Genomic DNA, 27,862 nt, shown 5'->3' on the forward strand with positions numbered 1-27,862 from the left:
AAACCCTGTGCCGACGAGGCCCGAAGGCTTAAGCTCTGACCTGGCTACCCTTGCCAACCAGATGCGGTGCCCTGGGGCCACGCGCCGCCACGTGCCGCCACAGGGCCCGCCCCTCCCGCTCCAGGCCTCGCCCCTCACCCACCGCCCTCGGAGGCTCTCTCCGCGGCTCCGCCTCCAGGCGACCTCCGCAAGTCCTCTCGGAACCCCTGGAGTAGCCCCGCCCCCGGGCGGCGGCCCCGCCCCCGCAATCCGGGCCCCGGGGCTGCCCCGCCCCGCAGGCCGCTAGGGAGGAGCGGGGGCGGGGCCCTGCGCGATGACGTGCGCGGGCGTGCGCGGTGACGGCCCGCGTCCCTGTTACTCAGCGGAGGGGCCGAGGCCGGACGACGCGGCTTGGATCGCGGAGCCGCGAGCAGCGCTGGGTAACGGCCGCGGCGACCGCCCGGACGGTCCCTATCCCCGCTGGCGGGCTTCCCTGTCGCCGTTCGCTGCGCTGCCGGGTGAGTGCGGCGGACGCCGCAGGGCCGGGGCGGCAGGCGGCCCCGTCGTGTTTATGTTATTGTGCCGCTGCCGCCGCCGCCGCCTTCTCAGCCGTAACCCCCTCCTGGGAGTGGGGGCGGGAGCGCGCGGCGGGCGGGGGCGGCGCGGGAACAATAGCGGCGCGGAGGCGGGGGCCAGCCGAGGGGGCGTGGGGCTGCGGGACTTGGGCGCGCTCCGCTGCCCGCCAGCCCGCCTGCCGCCGCGAGCCCCGCCCGCCTGTCCTCTCGCGTCCTCTTCGCGCGGGTCCTGCCTCCGCGGCGGGAGAAGAAAATGGAGCGGGGGTGTGGGTGGCAAGTTCTGAAACACTTCGGCAAGGGTCGGACGGAGGCGTCTTTGCGGCCCGCCGCGCCCTAGATGCCTCCCGGGCGGCGGGGAGCCGGGGAGAGCGCTTCTGCCGGCGGGTTCCCAAGCCTGCCCCGCGCCCATGGGGACCGTATTTTGCTTCTCGGTGGTTTCTTTGTGCTAACGTTCTGGGCGAACGCAGGCAGCAGCGCTGAAAAGGGCCGGGGTGGCCTGCAGCTCTGGGCTGCAAGGCAGAGCCCAGGCCCGTGGCTCGGGTGGGAGGTGTCCATCCAGCTTGGCCCGAGATTGGGTGGTCAGCGCGCATTTCTCTTGAGGGTCACTCGGTGGTGACCTTTTGACTTTTTCACCCCACCCTCCCATCTCTTTGTCTCGCATTTGTGTTCCCGATTCAGAGATGGTAGAACTAAGTCCATTTTAAAGTACCCTGATTAACACTTTCCGTTTTCATTTCTGAAAGTTCCCCGCCTGGTCTTTACTGCGAATTTAATAACATGTTGACTACATGGCATTGTCCAGTGATTACTATTTTTACCTCTGAAATTCAGCGATCCTTCCAGTAAAATTCTGGTCCGTCAGTCCATTGTGTTTTGAGATAAGCATCCAGCAAGTACCTCCTTGGCAATTAGAACATCTGTTTTCATTCATTCATTCATTCAGCAACTGTTTAGTACCGTACCAAGATGAAGAGGTTTGGTTTGAAGGTAAAGAAAAGTATCCTTTCATGGAAGAGGATGCTTTGACTGAAGTATAATAGATGGACCTTTAAATGAGACAATTACATAAGTGATGTCTGTTAAGGAAGGTATGGTTATATTCTGGGTCATTTTTTAAGCAGTATATCTGGAAGTTCAAGTGTAATATTAGGAAGTAGAATTAGATTTGGTCTAAATATACAACAGCTTTTATTTATTTCTAAATTTTATTTTTTCCAGTCTTGCAGCCTTACAGTCATTTGTAATGGTTACCTCAGATTCCCCTGCTGTGGTTAACGTTAAACCTAGGAGGTCAGATGCTCTAAGTGAACATGTTTAGTGCTGTGCCTGACAAAAGCAAGCAATCAAAATGGGACTTCCTTGAGGGCAGGCCTGTCTTGCATCTGTTTCTCCACCACCTAGCCTGGAATATAGTAAGTGTTCAATAAAAGTCGGATTGATGAAAAGCTCTTTATAATTGATAATATTTAAAATCAAGCCTTAAAAAAAAACCGTAATGTTCTCCATGAAGTTTTGGAAGCTTCATGCAACTGTCACTTCAGATGGCTAAATGATCAGTTCATGTACATTATCTGTTATGATGACATGGGCTTTTGAATCACGTGTAGGTCATTCACTGTCCTAAAATAAAATCTTGTCTAAATGTTTTTTTTAATATGATTAATAAGGTAGGTTGTGGAGTGTGTGTTTCTGTGTATGTACTAGTTTATGTGTGTCTGTGTGTGCATGTACGTAATCCACACACAGGCACACATAAACTGGTATTTCAGTAGGGATCTGAAATGATTGCATTCATAATTTTGTGAATATTATTTGAAAGGTTTTTGGTGACTCTTGTGGAAAATTGAGGACAAAACCACATCAATGTTTTATTAGAAATATTTCTAATATTTTAGAAATGTTTACTTGAAATGTTTGGTTTTAAGTTCTAACTTGTATTAACACAATTGGTACAAAATATGAGCCTAAAACTCAAAATAATTGATTTATCGAAGTTAAAGCTCTTTTCCACTTACTAAATACAGTTTAGCGTTTGTTTTGGATTTGAAAGAATATGAAATGAGTGAACTAATTAATGAGTTTCTTATTATTTGCTGTAAAGTGGAAATGAAGAAATGAGAAAATGATACTTTTTTAAGATGAGGGATGAAAATCTTCGAGATACCAAAGTTTTATTGCTTTACCTAGTTAAGGTATGTCAGATTCTAGTAGGGTTTACTGACAATCCTTTGGCAGTAGCTCATAGGCTGTGTAAAGAACCAGAATTGTGTTATTTTGTTTTCCAAATTGTTGGTTTTTAAAAATAGCTTTATTGCAATTTAATTGACATAAAATTCACCAGTTAGAGTGTATATATTTCCGTGGTTTTTAGTATATTCACAATGTTGTGCATTGATCACCATCACCAATTCCAGAACATTGTCATCACCCCAAGAAGAAACACCATACCCATTAGCAGTCACTCTGAATTTCACTTCAAATTATGCTTTAAAGAGATATAGCATCGATTCTGTTAGTAAATATATTCCTTTAATAAGTATGAAAAGGGCTCCTTTTAAGTGTCCTGTCTTGGCAGAATAGGAAACTATATCCTTCATACTCCTTTAGATCCTGGGGGAAATGCCATTTGGAAAGGAAGTTAGTGCAAGAATAAATTGTACACAAATTAATGTGGTTAGGATCTTAACTATTTGCTCCATGCCTGATATTATCAAAGTGACCTTGTGAGGATGAGATGTTCAGTGAAACAATTTGAAGTAATTTGTTGTTAACTGACTAGTCCCCAACTATCCTAGTGCTAAGAGGTTGTTGAATAGGAGCCTGCTTCTTGTTGGTCTGCTTTGCCAGCGGGTTGACTTTTGACAAATTTGAGTCATCTACATGGTTGAGATGCTTTGTTGCACGAGTAGAAATACAAAATAATGTCTGACATTAGGATTCCAGTGCTCTAGAGGTCTCTGGTCAAGTCAATGGTATGGGTAGTAGCTTTTCTGATTCACATAGTCCAAGGAAGTCATTATAACCACATAGCATTATATATGAATCATTTGCCTATGTCAGTGAACTGTGATGCTGATTGTCTTAATCATGAGCTCTTTACCTGAACATTTGGAAGCCTTGCATTCTTACTCTTAATGCAGGTTAAGTTGAACTTTGATTTCAGAAGTGAGTTGACTGAAAGGTAACAGGAGTATTGAAATGAGTTATCCTGTCATTCAGGTCAATAGGTGGAGCTAGAGCAATCCAGGAATCAGACCCACGTTCATTTCTCAGTTCTGCCATCTGGACTTTGTCATCCAGTTCTGGAACTTTAGGCAAGTGCCTTAATGTTTTTGGCTTTAAAACTATAAACTGAGGCTGTCAGAACTTTTTTTTGTAGAAGGCTTCTTCCTCAGATAGGTGGTTCTTGAGAAAACATACTAGGACAAAAAGAGCCCTTCTTGGGTGATAATCAGAAGCCTAAGTTAAGAACAGTAGTTAAAGTTAGGATTTTGTAATTTTGTAATTTCCAGAGGCCAAAAAAATTGTTGAGTTGAATTTTTTCTTTAATATCCAGACTTAGAAAACAAATGGAAGGCTTCACCATAAGCTAGGGATTCTTGGAAAGGTAGGTTTTTATTCCACAGCATCATGCCTTCTCATGAGACCCTATGCTCTCAGAGACTTTGTGGAAGACATAAAATGAAGAGTTCATTATACTCAGGAAGCTTATAATCAAGGATGAGACTGAAGGCATTAGTAAACAGTTAATTTATGCTCTTTTAAAAGGTATATGAAAGGGTCCCCGCCAAACAAAAGCCCACTTCACATCGCTGTACAGGCCAAATTTCACTGAAATCCAGTTTTTAAAATTTGTGTGTGTGTGTGTGTGTGTGTATGTGTGTGTATATATGTGTGTGGAGAGAGACAGGAGACACCTTTTTGGAAAACTTAGTAGCTTCCATTCTTTTTCTTGGAGGTGGGTTATATCACAAATACAAGAGATACCTGTGTTTCCTGTTACCCTTTATTATATTTCAGATTTAGTTAAAACCTGCCATTCTTTAGAAAGTTAAGGAACTCAAACCTTACAGTGATTGCTATCGTGGGTTTTAAGGTCAGCCCTGAGTTCTAACCATGCTCCAATCTAAGTAACTGTGGTATAGGCTAGTTCAGGTTATGTACCATATTTGGGCCTGTTTTATTGTCTGTCAAATGAGAATAATAATAGCACATAACCTCATAGGGCTGTGAGGTTTAAATAAGGTACTGCATATAAAGTGCCTGGCACTGGTATGGTGCCTGGAATGCTAGATATAAGTATTCAGGTAGTTTTTGCTATTGTTATCACTTATTTTTAACTTTGAACAAACATAAAATGCCAAGTAAACGTCAGACTAGTTTAATGCACAGTGTCCATTCTAATTCTCTAGAATATGCCATCTGTTTCACTCTGCATCTCTGGGGGGTTTATTGTTTATTTAAAATTCGATCATCTTGTGTAATCTGAATTGACTGAGATGATTTATATTAACATTTGGACCAGTAATCCTCTCTATCTTAAAATTTGGAAATGTTCCAAAAGCAAATATTGAAGGGAACATATTTGCCACTTTCACGATTTTTTGCCTTTTCCCACAGGAGAAAATTACCTAAGCTTTCCTAGGTTTGTTATAGACATTTAAAGGAATGAGAATTTAGGAGCTACGAATAGCTTTATCATGTGACACATTTGAAGAAAATGGAATGCTGTCACATCTTTTAAATTTAGTGTTATTGGGATCATTGATTCTGTGAAGATTGCAAATTTGTCAGAGACCTGGTAACCACAACAATTCGTTGAGGCCTGGAGGCTTCTTAAAAAATGAGGAAGATTATTTATTCGTGCCACTTAGAAATATTATCTTTACTGTATTTTCTGTGGTTTTCTAAGTCTTCTGTTTAGCGTTTCTATGGTTATAATGGTAGATTAAATTTCTTGTTCCTTCTCAAGAGCATCTACTATGAGATGACACTGGTTTTTACTTCGGCAGTATTTACTGATCATTGCATTATACCAATCCAGGTATTCAATGATGTGGGAGCCAAAGGAAATAGAAGTCAGTTTCTACCCTCAGTGAGCCGAGTATAATTTGATAGAAGATAAGGATTAACGTAAGCACATTTATGTCCTAACACAAGGAAGCAAATATTGTTAGTCATTTCATTAGGAATTTCTTTTGTCATTGGGGCATTTGGGGCCTTCCAAACCTTACATCTCTTGCCATGCCTTTGTACTCACTCGATAAACCTCAGAAAGCAAGATATCTTCTTTTCTGATTCCTGGTTTAAGTTGAGAGTGTGGTGCACATTAGTCAAAATCCAAATCATAAGAAAAGGCAAACCTTATGAATTCATTTTGGAATACAACAGGGTATCAAAATAAGTATATTAAAAATATGAAAAGCTGACAGTAGAAAAGATGCTACTCAGGTACTAACCAGAGTTCTCAATCTCCTCTGTATTGAAGCTCTTATGATGTAAGGCTTGATCTGTACTAGAAACACTTTTTAAAGTCTCTCTCCAGTATTCAGAAGTATAGGCCTCCAGTACTGCCTCTTGGTGCTGAGAGACTCAAGCCCACCACCCACCATATTTCTGGGGAAACTAGAAACGAAAAACAACCACACACAAGATCTTGATTTGCTCAGCAGGAAACATCAAAACCATAAGATATTATTTCCTAAAAGTCATTAATTGGGTAGAAAAATCACCATTTTCTGACTTGTTCCAGAAAGGATGGCTGACTTTCAGATGCCATTGGGTCAACCAAAGGTAAGATAAAGAAAAGCTACTGCTGTATGGATTTCTCTGTGACTTGAGAAAGGGTCACTTTTCAGTCAAACAAAAACCAAAGCATCTAGCTTTGGCTGTTACTATTGAGAATTTAAAAGTCTTAATGTTTTAATTTGTTTACATTTTATATTTTGACTAGTAATGAATTCACTTTGACTCAAAATTCCAAAGATTTAAAAAGATAAAGAATCTCCTTTTCTACTCTCTGTAGCCACCTAGTTCTTCTGCCTGGAAACTGTTAAAATTCCTGTGAATACTTCCAAAGATAGTTTATATATGTGTTAAGTATATAATCCTTTGTTCAAAATCCTTGGTCCAGATGTATTTTGGAATGAAGGCTTTTTTTGCAATTGTGGAAAGATAATAGCGCATCTACCATATTATCCAAAATCCCTAGTAAGAGGTTGTAGCCTCATAATTAAACACATTAACATTTCTGTAAAAAATACAGACATAGGCCAGGCGCGGTGGCTCATGCCTGTAATCTCAGCACTTTGGGAGGCCGAGGCGGGCAGATCACCTGAGGTCAGGAGTTTGAAACCAGCCTGGCCAACATAGTGAAACCCCGTCTATACTAAAAATACAAAAATTAGCTGGGTGTGGTAGCGCACGCCTGTAATCCCAGCTACTTGGGAGGCTGAGGCAGGAGAATCTCTTGAATCTAGGAGGCGGAGGTTGCAGTGAGCTGAGATCGTGCCACTACACTCCAGCCTCGGTGGCAGAGGTGAGACTGTCTCAAACAACAACAACAACAACAAAACCCAGAAATAATCAGAGACATTAATATTTTTATAAAAGCATAACAAATACAAGTAGGGTGAATAAAGATTATAAAATCTTATGCTACGTCTCGTCAGGTTTTGCCACTAAATACATTTGTACTAAACTTATTTTAAAAACGTATTTTTCACAGCTTTATGGATTTTGGCTTTGCCAATGAAGGATAGGTGTCATACATATATACAGTACTGTATAGCCTCTGCTCTGCTCCCTCCCTTCTTATTTAATCTAAGTTGTTGCATGCAATATATATCACCTTTTGCTTTTTTGTTTTTTGCTTGTTGGTTTGTTTTTTTGAGACGGAGTCTCACTCTTGTTGCCCAGGCTGGAGTGCAGTGGCACAATCTCGGCTCACTGCCATCTCTGCCTCCCAGGTTCAAGTGATTCTCCTGCCTCAGCCTCCTGAGTAGCTGGGATTACAGGTGATCCAACCGCCTTAGCCAAATTGCTGGGATTACGGGTGTGAGCCACCGCACGTGGCCTGCTTTTTTGTTTTAATATAGCTGAGAGATTATTTTATATCAGTCATATCAGTATGTAAATGGCATGCTTTTTTAACATCTTTGTGGTATTCCATTTGTCTTACTCTGTTTGGGCTGCTATTATCAAAATACCATAGCTTGAGTGGTTTAAACAACAGAAATTTATTTCTCACAGTTCTGGAGGTTGGGAAGTTCAAGATTAGGCTACTTAGTCAATTTGGTTCCCTGGTGAGGGCCCTATTCCTGGCTTTATAGGTGGCTGGCTTCTGGATGTATCCTCACATGACCCCTAAGAGCTCTAGTCTGTTCCTCATCCTATCGTGGGGGCTCCACCCTCATGACCTAATACAGTCACGAGAGGCTTAGTTACCTCCTAAAGGTCTCTCCTCCAAATACTATCAAGTTAGAGGGTAGGGCTGGCTTCAACATATGAATTTGGAGGGACACAGACAGTCCATAACATCATTATACTGGTATACCATTTAACTCCTTTTTGATGCATATTTAGGTAGTTTTCAGACTTTTGCTATCAAAAGCCATGGTGCGGTGGATTACCTTGTGCATATGTTATGTTGCACTTAAATGCATGGGATAAATTTCCGGAGGTAGAGTTCCTAGGCCAGCGTATGTGCGTTTGTAATTTTATGTATTGCTGAAGTGTAGCCTGTAGAGGTTGTCCAACTTCCATTCCACCAGCACTGTGTAACGATGCCTGCTTCTTATTACCCTTAAACATGTTTCATCTTTAAAGGGCTGTTTGTATTTTCTTTCTTTGAACTGTCCTTGTCTTTGCATATTTTTCTATTGCTTTGTTGCTCATTTTCCTAGATTTGTAGGATTAATTTTACAAATTGGCTCCATGCTATTTTTTGGAAATGTTTTTCCCCAATTTGCTGTTTTCCATTCTATGGTAGGCTATTTTTTATGGTTCCAACTTTATTTTCTTCACCAGATATCCATCCAGTTGTCCCTACACCATTTATTAAATAATCCATCTTTGTCTTAACTGATTTAAAATGCCACCTTTACCATTTACAAAATTTCCACGTGTATTTGGTACCATTGTTTCCATTGACCCATCTGCCTGTTTGGGACCCAAGCCATCCTGTTTTATTATTGTAGTTTATGCTGTGTTTTCTGCTAGTTCTAATTCCCTTTTATTTCTCTTCCTTTTCAGAAGTTTTTTTCTGGCTTCTATCTTGTTTATTTTATATGAACTTCTAGAAACAACCCATCTAGTCTAGTCTGTACCCCTCCTCTGCCAGTCTTTCTGTTGGAATCACTTATTTTATTGTAAAATTATGTACAGCTAGATGCACAAGCATTACAGTCCAGTAAGTTTGCTATGTATACACTTGTGCAATCCCAGATCAAAATACAGAACACTTCCATCACCCAGAACCTTTTCTTACATCGTTTTCAAGTTACCTTGCTCCCCAATGATTGGCTTCTATTACATGGATTCAGTTTACTGTTAGCATTTCTTTGTATTTATAGAATAAGTGACAGCTTTATGATGTTGTACCTTTATATCTAAGAATAGGAAAAACAACCTTTTCATTTGTTGAAGTCTCATTTTGGGTTCCTGATAGCGTTTTTAAACATTAAAATTTTTTTTTGCTCTTTTATATATTTAAATTTTTTTTTTTTCTGCCGGAAATGGCATCTTTTTTTCCACTTTTATCTTCTATCTGGTTATATATAAGAAAGCTTTTTATTTTGTATATTAGTTAATATTTTATATATTAAATAATCAGCCCCCTGTAGAATATTTATTATTTCGAATAGTTTTGTAGTTGAATTTTTTATTTTTCTTATGTCATGCCAGCTTTTTTGTTTCCTTTTATTTTTACCTCCTCCCTCCCCCAACTTTTTATACTCTTATATTTTTTCTTATTGCATTCATAGTGGTGATTTTAGAAGATTATAGTTTTCCTCCATTATATGTAAAACAAGAGCCAAAATATCTATCTGTTGAGTATTTAAAGGTTATGAATAATAATGAAATTAGGGAGGGATTATGGGAATACTTAAAGTAGTGTGAAGTTTTCTCTCTAAAGTTAATGTAACTTGAATTGTGGTTTTCAAAATGTTAAATGGACAAGTTGGGGATCACTTGATAGTGAATGTAGGATTAGCAGTTAACTGCCTTGTCTCTTATTTGATGATACAGTCATGCACCACATGGTGAGGTTTCGGTCAGTGACAGACCACATATGTGATAGTGGTCCCATAAAATTATACCATATTTTTACTCTATTTTTTCTATGTTTAGATACACAAATACTTCCCATTGTGTTACAGTTGCCTGCAGTATTCAGTACAGTAACATGCTGTACAGGTTCGTAGCCTAGGGTCAATAGGCTACACCATATTATAGCCTAGGTATGTTGTACTATCTAGGTTGGTGTAAGTAGATTCCATGATGTTTGCACAGTGAAAAAATTGCCTAATGATGCATTTCTCAGAAGGTATCCCCATCCTTAAGCAAGGCGTGACTGTTCTATGTGCTTAGCACTCGGAGGCAGCTCCCAGAAATATAATTTAGTCTGGTGTCAGAGAGCATGCAGTCAAAGTAGAGGTCAAGATATGTAGAAGTATGAAGTGAATGAATGTAGACAGGAGGGCCTTAAGCTGGGAAAAATGCAAAAATCAAGTCAGGAAAGTACAGGAGTGAGAGGGTGCAAAGAGTGAGTTTGATTTGGCGACTGGGTTGGGGCAGGTCGCTCATCCTTATAAAATCATATGGTAGTTAGATACTTAGCTGAACTTCAGTAGAGATCTCATTACTTAATGGGGATTAAATAGTTTATTTTCTGTCTCTTCTTCCCTTCCCCTGCTCCCACCAAAAAGCTGAGGCAGTTTTCTACTGAAGGATGCATACGTTGTTAAGTAAGCTAGAAACAAAAAGTTAGAACCTTGGGAAAACAAGAATCCAGACTATCCTAATGGTATAAGAGCTAATGCATATTTGGTGCCTATCATATACCAGGCACTGTTCTTGTGCTTTATGTATGTTAAATTGTTTAAACATCACGCAGCAACCCTACAAGGTGGGCACTGTTACGCCCATTTTATACATGAGAAAACAGGCATAGAGAGATTATATGGGAAGTTGTTGGTGATCTTGTTGGACGGTTTTATTAAAGTGGGAAGAAAGAAGCCAAGTTGAAGATGGTTAAAAAACAATGAATGATTTTTCTTTTTAAAGACAGGGTCTCCCTCTGTTGCCCAGGCTGGAGTGCAGTGGTGTGATCATAGCTTACTGCAGCCTTAAACTCCTGGGTTCAAGTGAATCTTCGTGTCTCAGCCTCCAGCCTCCCGAGTAGCTGGGACTTGGCTGGCTAATTTTTAAGTTTTTTGTAAAGATAGGGTCTCACCGTGTTGCCCAGGCTGGTCTCAAACTCCTGGCCTCATGTGATCTTACCACCTCAGCCTCCCAAAGTGCTGGGATTATAAGCGTGAGCCACCACACCCAGCCCCTGAATGAAACACTTTGAAAGAGTGAGAAATGAGCAAGTGCTGACACAGTGGGTGCAGACCACTCTTTTAAGATTAGCTGTGAAGTGAACAAAGAAATGGGTTGGTGGATAAAGGAAATTGTGAGGCTCAGAAAATGAGTGAAAATGGCATTGATGTATGTAGGAAAGGGGATGCAGAGTACAGGTAGAGAGTTTGGCCCTCAGTAGAGGAGAGATCTTTTCCATCTAACAGGAGGAAATGCAGAAAAGTTGTGTGCCCTTGCAAGGAAGTTTGGAAGTTGGAAGGTGATGGCCTATTCTCCTGGCTTTCATCTTGTGGTTTCTGTTTGCTCAATGAAGCATGAGATTCAGACGGGCAGAAAGGGATGGGAGTTTGGGGAGTTTGAAGCAGTTTGCCAAGAAGTATCGAATGTTCATTTAAGGTTTAAAATCTTGAATTTAAAGTGGTATCAGTCAGCCTGGTTTTGTGACCCCCCTCCCCCCAGCATTATTTAGCTGATTAGTTACAGGCACAGATTAAGGCAGGTAGTTGGATTTACCCAGGGTGAGATTTTGCCAGGTGTATTAGAATTCTCCAGAGAAACAGCAAATCGGAGTTATAGATAGATAGACTGAGATTTTAAGGCATTTGTTTTTGTGAGGGCTGGCAAGTCTGAAATCTGTAGGGCAGGCAGGAAATTCTTGGTCAGGAGTTAATACTGCAGCCTTGAGGCAGAATTTTGCTTTTCTCAGGGAAACTTGTTTTTACTATTAAAGCCTTATCAAGTGATTGGATGAGGCCTACCCATGGTATCAAGGATAAGTAAGCTCCTGTACTTAAACTTGACTGTTTGTAGATATTAATCACATCTACAAAATACCTTCACAGCAACTACATTAGTGTTTGAATAACTGGGTACTACAGCCTAGCCAAACTGACACTTAAAACTAACCATCACACCAGATCAGTACAAAAGAAGGAAAGGGGGACAAGGGAAATAAGGACCTTTTAACTAGAATGCTTATTGTGGGGTGGTGGTTGAATGTGTAACTGGCCACAGGGTTTGAGTAAGTTAACTTGAAAGATTGAATGCCATGGTCAGAGTGGAATACCTGAAAGAGAGATTTCACAAGTATGATAATTATTGACATTAATAATGCTCAGGATGACCTTGGGTGTGGGCTGCTGAGGTGGAATTCAGAGACAGGTCCTGAACATGAGGAGGCCAATGAGTTAAAGAGTCTGAGGTATTAAAAAAGGGTCAGTCTGCATGCATGGTGAAATCAGCAACTAGTGAGGGGAGTAAGGGTACATACTGTAAACCAGTTGTAATGTCCTCGATGAATAAGGAAGAATTGGAGGGAGGACAGACGATGACAAGAAAGGTTAAAGGTAGTGTAACAGGCTAAGTTTGCTTGTCACAAATTGGGAATTTCAGAAGGCCAAGTAAAGGAATTAGGAGGATGAAGAATTGAGTCAAATGGAGGACGTACATAGCAGTATGGCAGTGAGAATTCAGGGAATGATAGATAACCAGGGAGAGCTAGATTTTTTCTGGTGACCATAAGCAGGGATGTGAGGTATGAGAGGATTAGTCCTGATACAGGAGATGGTGGTTATCAGTTTTAGTGTTGTAGGACTCTGTGGCAGTGCTTTCAAATTGTTACTCATGACCCATTAGTAGGGTATAGAATTTTAGGAGATCACAATTTCTGTTTTGTTTTTAAAAGAAATGAAATAGAAAATACCATAGTGTGTCATGTGTAATAAGGGACTAAGAATTTTTTAATGGTTTTATTGAGATATAATTCACATACCATTATAGTTATCTATTTGAAATATACAGCTCAAAGCTGTTTTAGTATGTTCCTGGAATAATGGAGCCATCATCACAACCTAACTTTAGAACATGTTTGTCACCCCAGAAAGTAACCTCATACTCACTAGCAGTCATTCCCCATTTCTTCACACACACACCCTACTCTCCCTGGCCCTAAACAGCCACTTACCCACTTTCTTCTCTATAGTTTTGCTCATTCTGGCTATCTCTTTTTTAATTTTTTGAGATGACGTCTTGCTCTGTCACCCAGGCTGGAGTGCAGTGGCATGATCCTGGCTCTCTACAGCCTCTGCCTCCTGGGTTCAAGCAGTTCTCCTGCCTCAGCCTCCCGAGTACCTGCGATTACATGTGCCTGCCACTAGGCCTGGCTAATTTTTTTGTATTTTTAGTAGAAACAGGGTTTCACGATGTTGGCCAGGCTGGTCTTGAACTCCTTACCTCAAGTGATCAGCCCGCTTCAGCCTCCAAAAGTGCTGGGATTACAGGTGTGAGCCACTGCACCCAGCGCATTCTGGGTATCTCATGTAAGTGGAATCATACACTGTGCGATCTTTTGTGACTGGCTTATTTCACTTAGCATGATGTTTTTAAGGTTCATGTATCATGTATCAGTACTTCATTTGTTTTTGTTTTTTTTCTTTTCTTTTTTTTTGAGACAGAGTTTCACCCTTTTTGCCCAGGCTGGAGTGTAATGGCGTGATCTTGGCTCACTGCAACCTCTGCCTTCCTGGTTCAAGTGATTCGCCTACCTCAGCCTCCCTAGTAGTTGGGATTACAGGCACATGCCATCACAGCCAGCTTATTTTGTATTTTTGGTAGAGATAGGGTTTCTCCATGTTGATCAGGCTGGTGTCGAACTCCTGACCTCAGGTGATCCCCCACCTCGGCTTCCCGAAGTGCTGGGATTAGATCAGGTCTTGCTCTGTCACCCTGTTACCCAGGCTGGAGTGCAGTGCCATGATTGTGGCTCACTACAGCCTCAAACTCCTGGGCTCAAGCAATCCTCCCACCTCAGCCTCTTGAGTAGCTGGGACCACAGGCATGTGCCACCACACCTGGCTAATTTTAAATTTTTTGTAGAGGCAGGCTCTCCCTATGTTTCCCAGGCTGGTCTTGAACTCCTGGGCTCAAGTGATCCTCCCACCTTGAGCTCCCAAAGTGCTGCTGAGATTAGAGACATGAACCACAGTGCCTGACCTTCATTTCTTTTTATGGTCAAATATTATTTGGTCGTACTATATGCCACATTTTATTTATCTACACTTCATTTGATAGGCATTCAGATTGTTTCCACTTTTTGGCTATAGTAAGTAATATAGTACACAAGTTATGAATATGAACATTCGTACACAAGTTTTTTTGTGTTGTATGTTTTCATTTCTCTTGGATATATATCCAAGAGTGGAATTGCTGGGTCATATGGGTAACTCTATGCTTACTATTTTGAAGAACTGCCAAACTGTTTTTCAAAGTGGCTGCACCATTTTACATTTCCACCAGCAAGGTGTGAAGATTCCAAATTCTCCGCATCCTATTAAAGCTTGTTATTGTCTGTCTTGAAAATAGCCATCCTGATGAGTGTGAAGTGGTATCCCATTGTGATTTTAAATTGCATTTCCCTGATAGCTAATGATATTGAACATCGTTTCATGTGCTTCTTGGCCACTTTTATATCTTCTGGAGAAATATTTCAGATTCTTTGCCTATTTTAAAAATTGAGTTATTTGTCTTTTTATTATTATGTTGTAGGAGTTTTTTTTTTTTTTTTTTTAAGAGATGGGGGTCTTGCTCTGTCACCCATCCTGGAGTGCAGTGATGCAACCTGGGCTCACTGCAGCATCAAACTCTTGCACTCAAATGATCCTCCCTCCCCAGCCTCACAAGTAGCTAGGACCACAGGTGTGCCCTGCTAATTTTTATAATTTTTTGTAGAGATGGGGTCTCACTATGCTGCCCAGGTGCTGTAACTCCTGAGCTCAAGTGATCCTCCCACCTTGGCCTCCAAAAGTGCTGGGATTACAAACATGAGCTTCCTCGCCTGGCCAAAGAGTTCTTTATATATTATAGATACAAGTTGCTTAACAGATGTATGGTTTATAAATATTTTCTCCTGTTTTGGAGGTAGTCTTTTTACTTTCTTGATGGCATCATTTGTAGCACAAAAAGTTTCAATTTCAATGAAGAAATCCAATGTATTTGTTTTTCCCTTGTACTTTTGAAATCTTTTATAAGAAGCCAATGCTTAACTCAAGGTCAGGAAGACAACTTCTACATTTTCTTCTGAGTTTTATAGTTTCAGCTCTTAAATTTAGGTCCGTGATCCATTTTGAGTTGATTTTATGGTGTATGGTATAAGGAAGGGTATGAGGTGATTCTTTTGCATATAGACGTGCAGTTGTCCTAGCTCCATTTGTTGAAAATACTGTTCTTTCTTACCAAATTGTCTTGGGCATTCTTGAAAAAAAGGCATATTTATTTCTGGACTCTGAATTCTATTCCATTGATCTATGTGTCTATTCTTAGGTTCCCACAGTGTGTTGATTACTGTAGTTTAGAATTTTTTGAAAGTTGTGTTTCACATAGATGTGTGAGTATATTTATATATAGATACACACAGAGGTGTGTGTGTAATGGGTTATGTTGGAAAATGTTGGAAAACCTATGGTGTCTCCCCATTAGAGTTCACTCTCTTGTAGCAACTTAGTGGAGTATGTTCCCTCTCAGGTAATATACAGAGAAGACAGGTTAGAGGGTCTGTCTGTGAGTGTATGAATTCCTTTTAGATTGGATGACTGATTTTTCTTACTTTAGTAAAGTTTTCAAGTGCATGTGGACTGAAGGGCAGTAAGGAGGGCATAGAACAGCTATGGGAATTCCTAAAGAGTTCATCAGAGGTGAATGTAAGGATTATGGAGTGAAGTATTTGAAAGTTTGAAGTTAGCAGGGTTTTGTACTGTGCCAGTCTTTCATGATTCTCAAAAAAAAAAAAAACTTCTTTGAATATATTAAGCATGTCTGTGTCGGATAACTTAAGACATTATATAAGAAAAATTATATAGATAATTTAAGGTTTGGGAATGATGCTGTCTCCTTCTAGAGAGGATTTTTGTTGACTTTTGGCAGGAAGCAAGCTAGTGGCACTAGCAATCCCGAATCATCTTAATCCAGTCTGAGACTATGATGTTTCAAAACTGGGTTCCGGAGTCTACGAAGGCTGGTCTATTTTATGTTTTATTTACTTCTAGGATATGACCCCTTGGAGTCCTAGCATAAAGCCAGGGGTGTTATCAGCCCCGCATGCCCCCACCCCCACACTTTCTTGGGCCCTTAACTCCAATATTTAATCCTCTCTAGTCATGTAAATCTATTGCAAGTTCAAGCTGAGCTTCTCAGCCACCTCTTTGGAATTGGCAGATCCCTTCAGGGGGAAAAATGGCCCTGGATGCCAGACTCCCTTATGAGCTTTTCCTTACTCTCCCAGATCTTGGTCTTCATGCGTTTTCACTACCTTGGCACTCTGATGCCCTCAAACAGGTTTTTTGGTTTTGATTTTTAAAACATTTTTTCTGGGGACTTGGGCAGGTATCCAGTTTTTCTAGTTGCTCCCAGTAAGATAATTGGTTTGAATTATCTAGTTCACCATTTTGAGGAAAGTGATTTGTTAGGTTGATCAAGGTTTATGTCATAAGATTCTCTGTTTGAAATTGTAGTATATGTGGTTTCAGTTTTTCCTGAGGGTAAGATTTTGGGTACCAGTTTCTACAGATTATAGGAATGATTAGAAAAGGAGGAAATAGCCTTAGGAATAGAATTGGGAGGGAAAATGGCAGAGAAAACTAGATATTTTTGCAAAGTTTGGGAAAGATAAAGGTATAGGGTAACATTTTCATGTCTGTTAGTGTAAAAGGGCAGTCATGTATCAAAGGAGCTGACATATTTGTTTTAATGATATTGTCATAATTAAAAGGCTGTAGAATCTAGGTATTATGGGGGTGGCTTTGAGAAGTATCTACTTAGTCGTGTTGAATAAAATTTTTAAATTTCGCAGAGAAACCCTAGGATACTGAGTCATTAATTGAAGGAGTCAACTTTGGGGCTGAACTTATGGTTGTGTCTTATAGCAGTATAAGTCTGCGCAGCGAGTAGTATGTAAGGGATTGCAGAAAGAATTTAATTTCATAGAACCATTATTAATATGAGAGATACAAAATGATACTGATTTTGATTTAGCATGCCATCTTCATTTATGTATGAAAATAAGGCCGGGCGCGGTGGCTCACGCTTGTAATCCCAGCACTTTGGGAGGCTGAGGTGGGCGGATCACGAGGTCAGGAGATCGAGACCATGGTGAAACCCCGTCTCTACTAAAAATACAAAAAAATTAGCCGGGCGCGGTGGCGGGCGCCTGTAGTCCCAGCTACTCGGAGAGGCTGAGGCAGGAGAATGGCGTGAACCCGGGACGTGGAGCTTGCAGTGAGCCGAGATCGCGCCACTGCACTCCAGCCTGGGTGACAGAGCGAGACTCCGTCTCAAAAAAAAAAAAAAAGAAAAGAAAAGAAATGTAAGGTCTTAAAGAGATTTTGTTTTTGATTCTCTAAGCTATTCCCATACTTCTTAAATTTCAAAATTACAAAGTTTTCCATCCATCTTAATGGTTATAATTGAGGAAAAATGGTATATCTTTAATATCCCCTTCTCTTGAGAAAATGATAGATACTGGGTGTATTTCAGAAGGTTTTATCAGCAGAGTTTTGGTTGATATTTTAAACTTTTTGAGGATAGGAATTGTTTAGTAAAATGATGCCCTCTCTTTTTTGGCTCCATCTTCCAGTATATGTGTCATAGGAACCTGGTTTAAGATCAGTGTGTTTCTTTGTTACACCTGTCAATAGAATTGGCTATTACTGTTTTTTGGTTCCTTACAGCTGAACATTTTGGTCACTGTCCTCACCCACTTTTTAAAGTGACTTCATTCTCCCACATCACTCCCAACTGAAGAATTTTCAGACATACACAGTGAAAGAATATTATAGTAAACACTTGTATACTTCATTTGGATATTGTAGTTGTTAGCTTTTTTGTCATATTCGTTTATGTCTGTCCTAAAAGTAAACACATTCTCTTACACATGTCATACTTAAGCCCTTAATATCTAGTTCACATTCAAGTTTTGCTAATTATTCCCCCACAAGGTCAGTTTGTGCTGCAACCAGGTACTGTGATTTCTCACCTAGTTTCCATAGCTCTTGTGAAGGTGTTTTCGTGCATGGATAGTGTTCAGATTGGTGTCTCAGTTAGGGGACAATCACTGGAGAGTCCTATTCTTCCATCTTGTCCTGCCCCTCTCCTCCAAAAAGGTCAACTTGTAACTGGTCCATTTTTCAAACCAATATTCAATCAGTTTATGAACTACGTTTGATTGTTGTTGCTTTAGTCACTTTTAATATACAACAGTTGTCCTGTTTTCTATTTTTTTTTTTTTTTTTTTACACTCATGATATTGGCTTCTTGAAGAGACCAGGCCATTTGTCATATAGAATGTTTCCCATATTTTGGATTTGATTGTCCTCTTGTAGCAATTAACTTTTATTTCAATTCCCACTGTGTTTCCTAAAGTGGAAGATTGAGCCTAAAGGCTGGATTATATTTAGTTTTTTTTTTTGGTTGGCTTAGTTACTCCTGTGTACATTATATTGACTCATAACACAGGCGTCAGGTGGTTTGCCTAAAGTGTGATCATTTGGTGTTAAGGTGGTATTCACCAGATCTATGCATTATAACAATGGATTTCCCCTTGACGATCAGCAGATCAGTGAGATGACATTTTGGTTCCCTTTGAATATCCTGTTTTCCAGCAGCCTTTTACCTATGTGTTGAGTGTCTCTTGGTGAGCTTTGAATAGTTATTTCATTTGGGCTTGCAAATGGTGTTTTTTTGTTTTTGTTTTTTTGTTTTTCTAACCCTATCATCCTTTATTTTTATTTTTATTTTTTGAGATGGAGTCTTGCTCTGTCACCCAGGCTGGAGTGTGACCTCCACCTGCTGGGTTCAAGCAATTCTGTCACCTCTGCCTCCTGAGTAGCTGGGACTACAGGCATGCGCCACCATGCCTGGCTAATTTTCATATTTTTAGTAGAGACAGGGTTTCACCATACTGGCCAGGCTGGTCTCAAACTCCTGACCTCAAGTGATCTGCCCACCTTGGCCTCCCGCCTATCATCCTTCTTGATCAATTAATATTAACCAGCTTTCCTCTGTTAAAAAGACCTTTTCCTCTTGTCAACTGGGATTGAACTACAGTTCTTCCTAACAAGATGAGATAAATGTTTATTTCTCTTTAACATACCAACTCTTTTTAACATACCAATTTTGAAAATTTAACCTATTTGGAGTAGTCATCTTCAAAAAGTGGAACAAAACTTTCAGTCTCTGTATCACAGGGATTTTTTTTTTTTCCAGAAGTTTTATGATCATTTCAGTCATTCTTTTTAAAATAGTCTTCATTTGTAGAAGTTTTAGTTTTACAGAAAAATTGAGTATATACTACAGTTTCCATGTACCCCAGACCCAATTTCTCCTATATATAGGAGACATATAATTAAAATCGTATGTTTGCATGGCACATTTATTACGATTAGTGAAAATTATTGGTACATTATTAATTAAAATCCATAGCTTATTCAGCTTTTCTTAGTTTTTAGCTAGTGTTTTTGTTTTGTTTTGTTTTGTTTTTACAAGATCCTGTCTGGAATAGCACCTTACATTTCATTGTCATACCTCCTTAGGATTTCTTAGCTGTGAGTTTCTCAGATATTCCTGTTTTTGATGACCTTGACTGCTCAAATATTTTGTAGGATACCGTTTTATTGGAATTTGATGTTTTTCTAATTTTTAGACTGGCCTTATGGGTTTCTAGAAGGAAAATCACAGAGGTAAAGCATCATTTCATCACATCCTGTCAAGGGTATGTACTGTTAACATAATTTATGACTTGATTTTGACTGATCACCTGGCTGAGGTAATGTTTGTCTTATTTTTCCATTGTAAAGTTACTCTTTTTTCCTCCTTTTCATAATGTACTGTTGGGGAAAGGTGACCATGCGCAGCCCACACTTTAGGCAGTTATGTCCTGCTTCTTGATGGCAGAGTATCTACATAAATTATTAATATTTGGAATCCTTCTGTGCAGAAGATTTTTATTTTCTCCCATTTAGTAATTTATTCAGTCATTTATATCAGTATGGACTCATGGTTGCTTATTTTATACTTTGGGTTATAGTCCAATACTATTAATACTTCATTTTGCTACTCACATTGTTTCAGATTTGGCCATTGGGAGCCCCTTTAGTTAGCTCCTGTGCCTTTGACATACTTCCATCAGTGTGGGTGTTTTTTGAGCACTTCCTTTCTGGCACTGCAGTGTGCTCCCAGCTCATCTTGTATGTTTTCTACCCTAGTCCTGGGATCAGCCATTTCTCTAAGGAGCACTGTTTCCTTTAATTAGAAAATGGTACTAGAAATGAAGATCTAGGTGCGCTTGTTGCTACGGGGATGTTGTTTTTTAGGTACTCTCAGCAGACAGAGCAAAGAAATATATTCGTATATTAGAAATATCTGTATATCTACATGTCTGGAGAGACACATATAAGTATTTAATATTATATATCAATATTTATATGTGCATAAGTATTTGTAACCATCTGTATCTATATAAGGTAAACATGAATTCTTAATGTCTTCAACTCTAATCTATTACCATATGGATCATTCCTGGTCCTCCCCTTACTGACCAGTAAATTTCCTCCAGTAGCGGGAAACCTGCCTCCCAGCACACATCATGTATTTACTTAGTTGTTCAATTCCAATATAGGTCTTATAGCAGTATCAGAATTGTTAACTCACACCCAATGGAAACAGCTGTATCAACTAGGAGGGTTTTTTGTTTGTTTTTTTGTTGTTCAATTCTTCAGAAATTTCTAAGTAGACAATCATGTCATCTGCAAACAAAAGCAGTTTTATTTCTTCTCCCCCCCTCCATCTGTACGCCTTTTCTTCCCTTTTATTGTCTTATTGCAGTATTTAGGACTTTAGGTATGATGTTGAATAGGAGTAATGGGAGGAGACATTTTTGCCTTATTCTTGTTCTTGCGGGGAAAGTATCTAGTTTTTCACCATTAAGTACTATGTTCACTGTAGAGGGTTTTTTGGGGGGAGTAGAGTAGATTTTTTTAAAAAATCAAATTGAGGAAATTCTTCTCCATTCTTGGTTTTCTGACCGTTTTCATCATGAGTGGTGTTAGATTTTGTCAGATGCTTTGTCTGTATCCATTGATATGACCATTTGATTTATCTTCATTAGCCTATTGATGTGGTGGATTAGGGTTACATTAGTAGATTTTAGAACCAGACTTGCATACCTGGGATAAATCTCTCCTGGTTGTGGTGAATAATTCCTTTTCTACATTATTGGATTCAATTTACTAATACTTTGTTGAGGATTTTTGTTAACTGTGTTCATGAAAGATACTGGTCTGTAGCTTTCTTTTCTTACAATCTTTTTATTATTATTATTATTATTAGAATAATGCCACTCTTTTAGAATAAGTCAGGAAATGTTCCTTCTGTTTTTATTTTCTGCAAGAGATTGTAGAGAATTGGTATCACTTTTTTCCTTAAATATTTGGAAGAATTCACCAGTAAAACTGTTCGGGCCTGATGTTTTCTGTTTTAAAAGGTTAATAACTATTGATTCAATTTTTTAATAGATACAGATCTATTCAGATTATTGATTCAGTTTCTTTAATAGTTACAGGTTTGTTCAGGTTATCTGTTTCTCTTTGTGAGAACTTTGGTAGATTGTTTCTTTCACAGAATATTGGCTCATTTCATCTTACTAAATTTTTGGTGTACAGAGTTGTTCATAGTATTCCTTTGTTGTATTTTTAATGTACTTGGGATAAGTAATGATGACCCCTCTTCCATTTGTTACATTAGTAATTTGTGCCTTCTCTCTTTTTCTTCTGTTTTTTTTTTTTTTTTTGAGACAGTCTCACTGTCACCCAGGCTGGAATGCAGTGGTGAGATCTTGGCTCACTGCAACCTCAACCTCCTGGGTTCAAGCGATTTTCCTGCCTCAGCCTTCCAAGTAGCTGGAATTACAGGCACATGCCGCCATGCCCAACTAATTTTTGTATTTTTTAGTAGAAATGGGGATTTCACCATGTTGGCCAGGGTGGCCTCGAACTTCTTGATTAGTCTGGCTAGAGGTATAACAGTTTTATTTATATTTTCAATGAGCCGGCTTTTTTTTTTTTTCTATTTTCCTGTTTCTAATTTCATTGATTTTGACTGTAATTCTTTTTTTTTTCCTTCTGCTCACTTTAGGTGTTATTCTTTTTGATGATCAGTTGTCTCACATTTGGCCAGTGAGAGTCTCTTGAGGTGGCTGCTGTGTCCATTTTGATCTGACCTGGTTGATCGCTGAGTGCTTCCTTGCTTTCTGGCAGGATAAAATGTCTTTTTCAACCTGTACTTATCTTGCCTTAACCTGGGACACTCTATTTCTTTAGGAAGTTGGCTTCAGTCTTAATTTTATGTGATTGCTCACTTCTTTCATCTAAACTTTAAACAGATTTGCCACATTGAGATCAGCACTTTTGCCTTTTTTTGGTAGTCAGCAAGAGCAACTGAGGTGTCCTGTTGATGCTAGTGTTTAGTGTGTCTTAAAACTTGTCCTAAAAACAGAACATTTTCCTGTTCAGTTTATATAAGCAAAAAAGACACTTTAACAGTATCCAGCCAAACTCTTCTATGGCATCTCTGAAAGTAATTTATACTTTACCAGTTTGTACCTTTGCTAAGGGATAGTTGAAAACCACACCGTTTTCAGAAGTTCAGAAATTGAGGATGCGGTATTCTGAATTATCTAATTTGGTTTTTCTGCATCTCTACAATTGTTTCATTACTTAGTAAAGTGTTTGAACTTTAGCTTCAGGGTTTTTCTTTTACTTTTAACAAATATTATGTGCCAACACTTTACAAATAGTAACTCATTTAATTATTTTAACCTTGCTGGTAGATATGGTTATTCTCCTCTCTCCCTCATAGATGGGGAAACTCAGGCAAGATGAAGTTAAGTAACTTGCACAGGTTCATACATGAGTGGCAGGGCCAGAGTCTGAATCCAGACAGTCGGCTCCAGATACCAAACTCCCAGCCACTGCTTTGTGCTGCCCCACCTTCTTCTGCTAGTTAAGTAGAAAAAGTTGTTTGTGATTCTGCATCTTGCTTTCCCCTTCTCTTGTTAATTATGGTATAATGGATGTCACTCTTATTACCATAAGCCTTAGCATGGCATTGCGAGCACCAGTTAATTAAGCAATAACGTTTTGAGATCCCTAATTGGAAGAATTCAGAGCGGTGTATTGCTTTGAGTTAGTTGGCCTTTTGCCGCAACTCTCTTTGTCCATGAGACAACGTTATCATGAATAGTGATAATGTGTAAAAAGATGAGGCCTCCTTTTTTAAAAAAAATACTAAATTCATTTAGAGTATGAATTTTAAAGTAGTGTAGTCAGTGATGATATAAGATCAAAGAATACGTGAAAACACTTCATAAGGCACAGAGCTAAATGTGTGTAACTATTTTATTGGTGTACATAGTTACTGCTGGAACTATAGAGGAAGAATCATTATTTTATGAGAAGAACATATGTTACTGGAAATCCTAGATTCTTAGATCAGAATTCTAAATTCCAGTTCTTTGATGTGTTAACATAGGGTCCATTGCATCCTATTTACTGGTTTATTTTTATCCTTGCTCTGCTTCTTCATAATTGTAATTAACTAAAACCTTCTGGTTCCCCAAGGTCAGGGCATACTCTTTTTGAAAATAATATTAACTACTGCTGATGAGCCGAAGAGAGCAACAGGAAGCATTTAAAAAAATTTTTTTTAAACTAGCGGCAAATATAAAATATGGAGGATAAAGGTAAAGATTAAAAGTACCTATAATCTAGCTAGTAATATTTTGGTGTATTTCTTTTTATGTATTTTTGTGTACATGTGAAAGAGATTTATATACATGGGTACACACATGTATAATTTGTAAGGATACAAAAATCATATTAACTTACATTAATTGAGGACTAGAGTACTGATAACTGCTTTTATTTGATTCAAGTCTAGGAAATAGATTTTGTTTAAAAGAAATGTATTCTTAATAGAGAAATAATTTTTATAAAATAAGAGATTTGCAGCATTGCTTTTTTCGTGTAAGTATGCTAAGACTACTATCTCTTTAACAGGAAGGAGTTTTAAACTTTAACTTAAAGGGAAGATGTTTCAGGGGTTCTCTGAAGTCAAGAATGTTTTCATATAATACTAGAAGTGTTATTTGCCTTTTTCATGTCTGTTTTCGAGAGTTTTTCTGAGGCCATATGACTTGCCCTGTGATGTGGCAACAGACCATATAGAAGCAAATGAGAGAACCCAGCTGTCTGAAATTAAGCCAGACAATAAAGGGATTTGCAGAAATGTAAAACAATGTGTGAGAAACACAATCACCTGTCCAAACCCAATGAATGGACTCAGAGACATGAAGAACAGCGGAAGTGAGACTTTCAATGGCAGTCTTGCAAAATCAGGTGTCTGGTAGGCAGGCACACCCGGGGCAGGTACAGCAGGTAATTTATCTCCTAGCACGCAAGTCCCTTCCCCAGTTCCTCATTGGTCAAGTACTATGGGGTTACAGTCTTCCCGGATGTTGCCTAAGTTTCATTATCCCCCTTAAAAGGTTATACTCCAGTCCCCTTCCCCGCTTAAGTTTCGATTTCCCAATAGCAAAACTTTCTTCCCTTTTATGGGCTGACCCCTCCTCTACATTCTGATCACTTATCATGACTTTATAGGTGCATGAACCATGCGATTTGTCACATCCGCAGGCTGACTGCCAGTACTTAGATTTGGTTCTTGGTCTAGAATGGATGGATTGTCGATGGTGATGAGTATAGGATTGCATTCTAAATTGTGGCAGTTATTTGGCAGGGAGCCCTTGGACAGATGTAGTTTATTCTTCAAGGGTCTCCAGCTTAGAGTTACCCACCCCGTTTACTGTCCAACCCTGAAAATGGGTAGTCCACCATACATCATCCCAGCTGGGTGGGGCAGGGTGATGCTCTACTGTAATCTGTATCTGGTTCAGGGCAAAGATACTTATCTGCCTGCAAGAGCTATCCCTGATTTTCCAAATTCCCACAAGGTAAGACCTGGTAGGCATCAAATCTTACAGTCTGGGATGCTACCGTCTTGGTTACACTAATTACCAACCTGATTGGATAGGGAGGAGTCCCCTGCCAGTTTCCATTTTGACCTTCTGCTTTTTGTATAGTAGCCCATCCCAGCCATATTAACTTCGAGAAATGGGGCCAATGCATGTTTTCTTTTAGATTTTTCTCAGAGTTAACTTTAAGGGTTCCTCAGTGCACTTTCCACTGGTCTTTTCCCCTCCCTTCCAGGGTCTCTTTTACCAATCCCTTGACTCAAGGATAGTGAGTCCACCCCTGTTCAGCTGTTGCACAGCTTTCTCAGTGGGGACCTTCTCAGCTTGGGTGGAGCTTGTCTTCTTTCCAAGTCTTAATCAGCACCAAGTTGCCAGGCTGGAAGTGGTGAACCGTGAACTCAAGAGGTGGCATTTGAGTCAGAAGTCCTCTTAACCTAAGGGATGACAGGGTGGAGGATATGGCCAGTATATAATTTCTTAAGCATTGATCCTTGGTTTCCATAGTAGAGAGATCTGCAGCTCTTCCCAAATATGGGAACTGCTATAATAACTCATAGGGGGACAATCCCAAGTATTTTCTTGGGGCTGTCATAATCTTAAGGAGTACTATTGGGAGACATTTGGTCCAGGGTATTTTAGTTTCTAGATTAGTTTGGTGATTATGCTTTTTGAGAGTTTGATTCATTCTTTCTACCTTTCCAGAGGAAGGGGGATGCCAAGGGGTGTGATAATCTCATCTAATTTGTAAACCTTCCATAATTCCCTTTAACACCCTTGAGATAAAGTGGCTCCCATTGTTTGAATCAATATTTTCCACTAGGTCAAATCTAGGTACAGTCTGTTCTAATATTATTTTGACCACATTACTGGCAGTGGCTGTTGGAAGGGGAAAGGCTTCCACCCAGCTGGAAAGGTGACCTACGATCACCAGTAAATACATCAGTCTTCCTCCTTTGGGCATTTCTGTGAAATCTACTTGAATGCTTTGAAATGGTCTTAGTCTGGGAGGTCTTCCTCCTGTGGCCTGTTTTCTGATCACCTTTTTGTTTATCCTTTGACAAGTTACACAACTTCCACATACTTGTTTAGCAAGGGTATAAATCCCTGTACACACGTAATTCTGAAGTGTTGCATCATGCAGAGTCTGGGATCCCCAATGACTCCTTTTGTGTAATATAGACATTAGCTCTCTCATCAGGGGTTTACTTATTTCTCTCCCATCGGGAAGTACCCATTTCATCTTCAGTTTGAGTGACCCCTATCCTGTCTAATTCTTCCTTCTCCTCTCTGGTAAACTGGAGCCTTAATACTACCTTAGGGATGTCTGGGATCAGGCTAAATAGTCTAATTTCTACCAGGGAGGCTTGCTTAGCAGCTTCAGCTGCAAACCTGTTTCCTACAGCTTCTATAGTGTTCCCTGTCTGATGACTATTTACATGAACTATGGCTACCTCTGCTGGAAGCAGGAGGCTTTCTAAAACCTGTTTGGCCAGTTCCCCATGTACCAGTTATTTTCCCCTGCTATTTATTAGGCCCCACTCTGTCCAGATTTTTCCAGAAGTGTGTACCACCCCATAGACATACTTAAAATCAGTGTATATAGTACCTTTTTGGCCTTCAAGGAGCATTAGGGCCTGGTTAAGAGCATATAATTCACAGGTTTGGGCTAACCAGCAATTAGGTAATCTTCTTTCTCACATAAGGAGTGTTTATTTCCCTCAATGACACCATAACCATTATGTCCCTTGCCATCTATCACTGGAGACAGCCCATCCACAAACAGCCTTATCTCATCATGTAATAGAGCTTCCCTAAGGTCTGGTCTAACTTTGGTTTGGTATTCTATGATATCTAAGCAGTTATGATCTGATGTCTCTTTGTTCTCCTCTCCTTTCCCTAGAAAACTGGCTGGATTCAGGCAAGTATTTGTTGTTATGACCAAGTCATCTTTTTCTAGTAATACAGCCTCATATTTTAGAATCTGAGAATCAGTTAACCATCTTCCAGCTTTTTGATTTAATATATTCCTGACTAGGTGTGGGGTGCTTACTATTAGGGCCCCACCAAAGGCTAGCTTTCTAGTCTCCTCTACCAGCAGGTCTGTGGCAGCTATTGTTTGCACACATTTGGGCTACCCTTGAGAGACAGGATTGAGAAGCTTGGAGACAAAAGCAGCAGGTTGCCTTTTCCCACCCCATGTTTGAGTGAGCACCCCAAGGGCCATGCCCTGGTCTACTGTTAGAAACAGGTGGAATGGGTTCTCTAAAGATGGGAGGGCCAGGGCTGTAATGAGGGCCTGGTTTAGCTCTTTCACTGCCTGAATTTCTTCTGAGAACCACTGCAAGGGATCAGGTTCCTCTTCTAATAACTTGACCGGGTGGATGCAACAGGGAAAGAAGAAGGGGTGGGGACACAGGGCAGAGCCAGTCCTCCTGCTTGGGGCCTGGGCCTAGGAAAGCTAACTAGGGGCAGGAAGGGGGAGCCCCAGGCTGTGGATGCCTCTGCGGGGGAACGTTGGGTCAGCAACGGCCAGAGGAGTTCCTAAGGCCAAACAGTATCTGTGGCCTCCCTACCTTTGGGTGTTTTCTGGTCGCCAATTTGCTGCAAGTCACAGCTCCTGAACCTGGTTGTGCAGGCTCCAAAGCAGTGG

At 40.0% G+C, this 27,862-nt stretch overlaps 1 protein-coding gene across 9 annotated transcripts in view; it reads left to right on the forward strand.

Annotated features, from left to right (window-relative positions):
- The first annotated feature begins 315 nt into the window (after positions 1–315).
- MAPK8 (mitogen-activated protein kinase 8) overlaps positions 316–27,862 on the forward strand; it is a 141,155-nt gene continuing 113,608 nt past the window's right edge. For 4 of the 9 annotated variants that reach the window (XM_030797615.1, XM_030797609.1, XM_030797617.1 and 1 more), the window contains exons 1-2: positions 331–497; positions 1,773–1,966. The gene's annotated coding sequence lies outside the window, so the exon portion shown is untranslated. Of the gene's footprint in view, positions 498–1,674; positions 1,967–27,862 lie in introns of those variants that run through there. The other 5 variants (XM_030797614.1, XM_030797608.1, XM_030797616.1 and 2 more) reach the window with 2 other exon arrangements.

This window comes from Nomascus leucogenys, chromosome 18, assembly GCF_006542625.1.
Source record: "Nomascus leucogenys isolate Asia chromosome 18, Asia_NLE_v1, whole genome shotgun sequence".
Lineage (NCBI taxonomy): Eukaryota > Metazoa > Chordata > Mammalia > Primates > Hylobatidae > Nomascus > Nomascus leucogenys.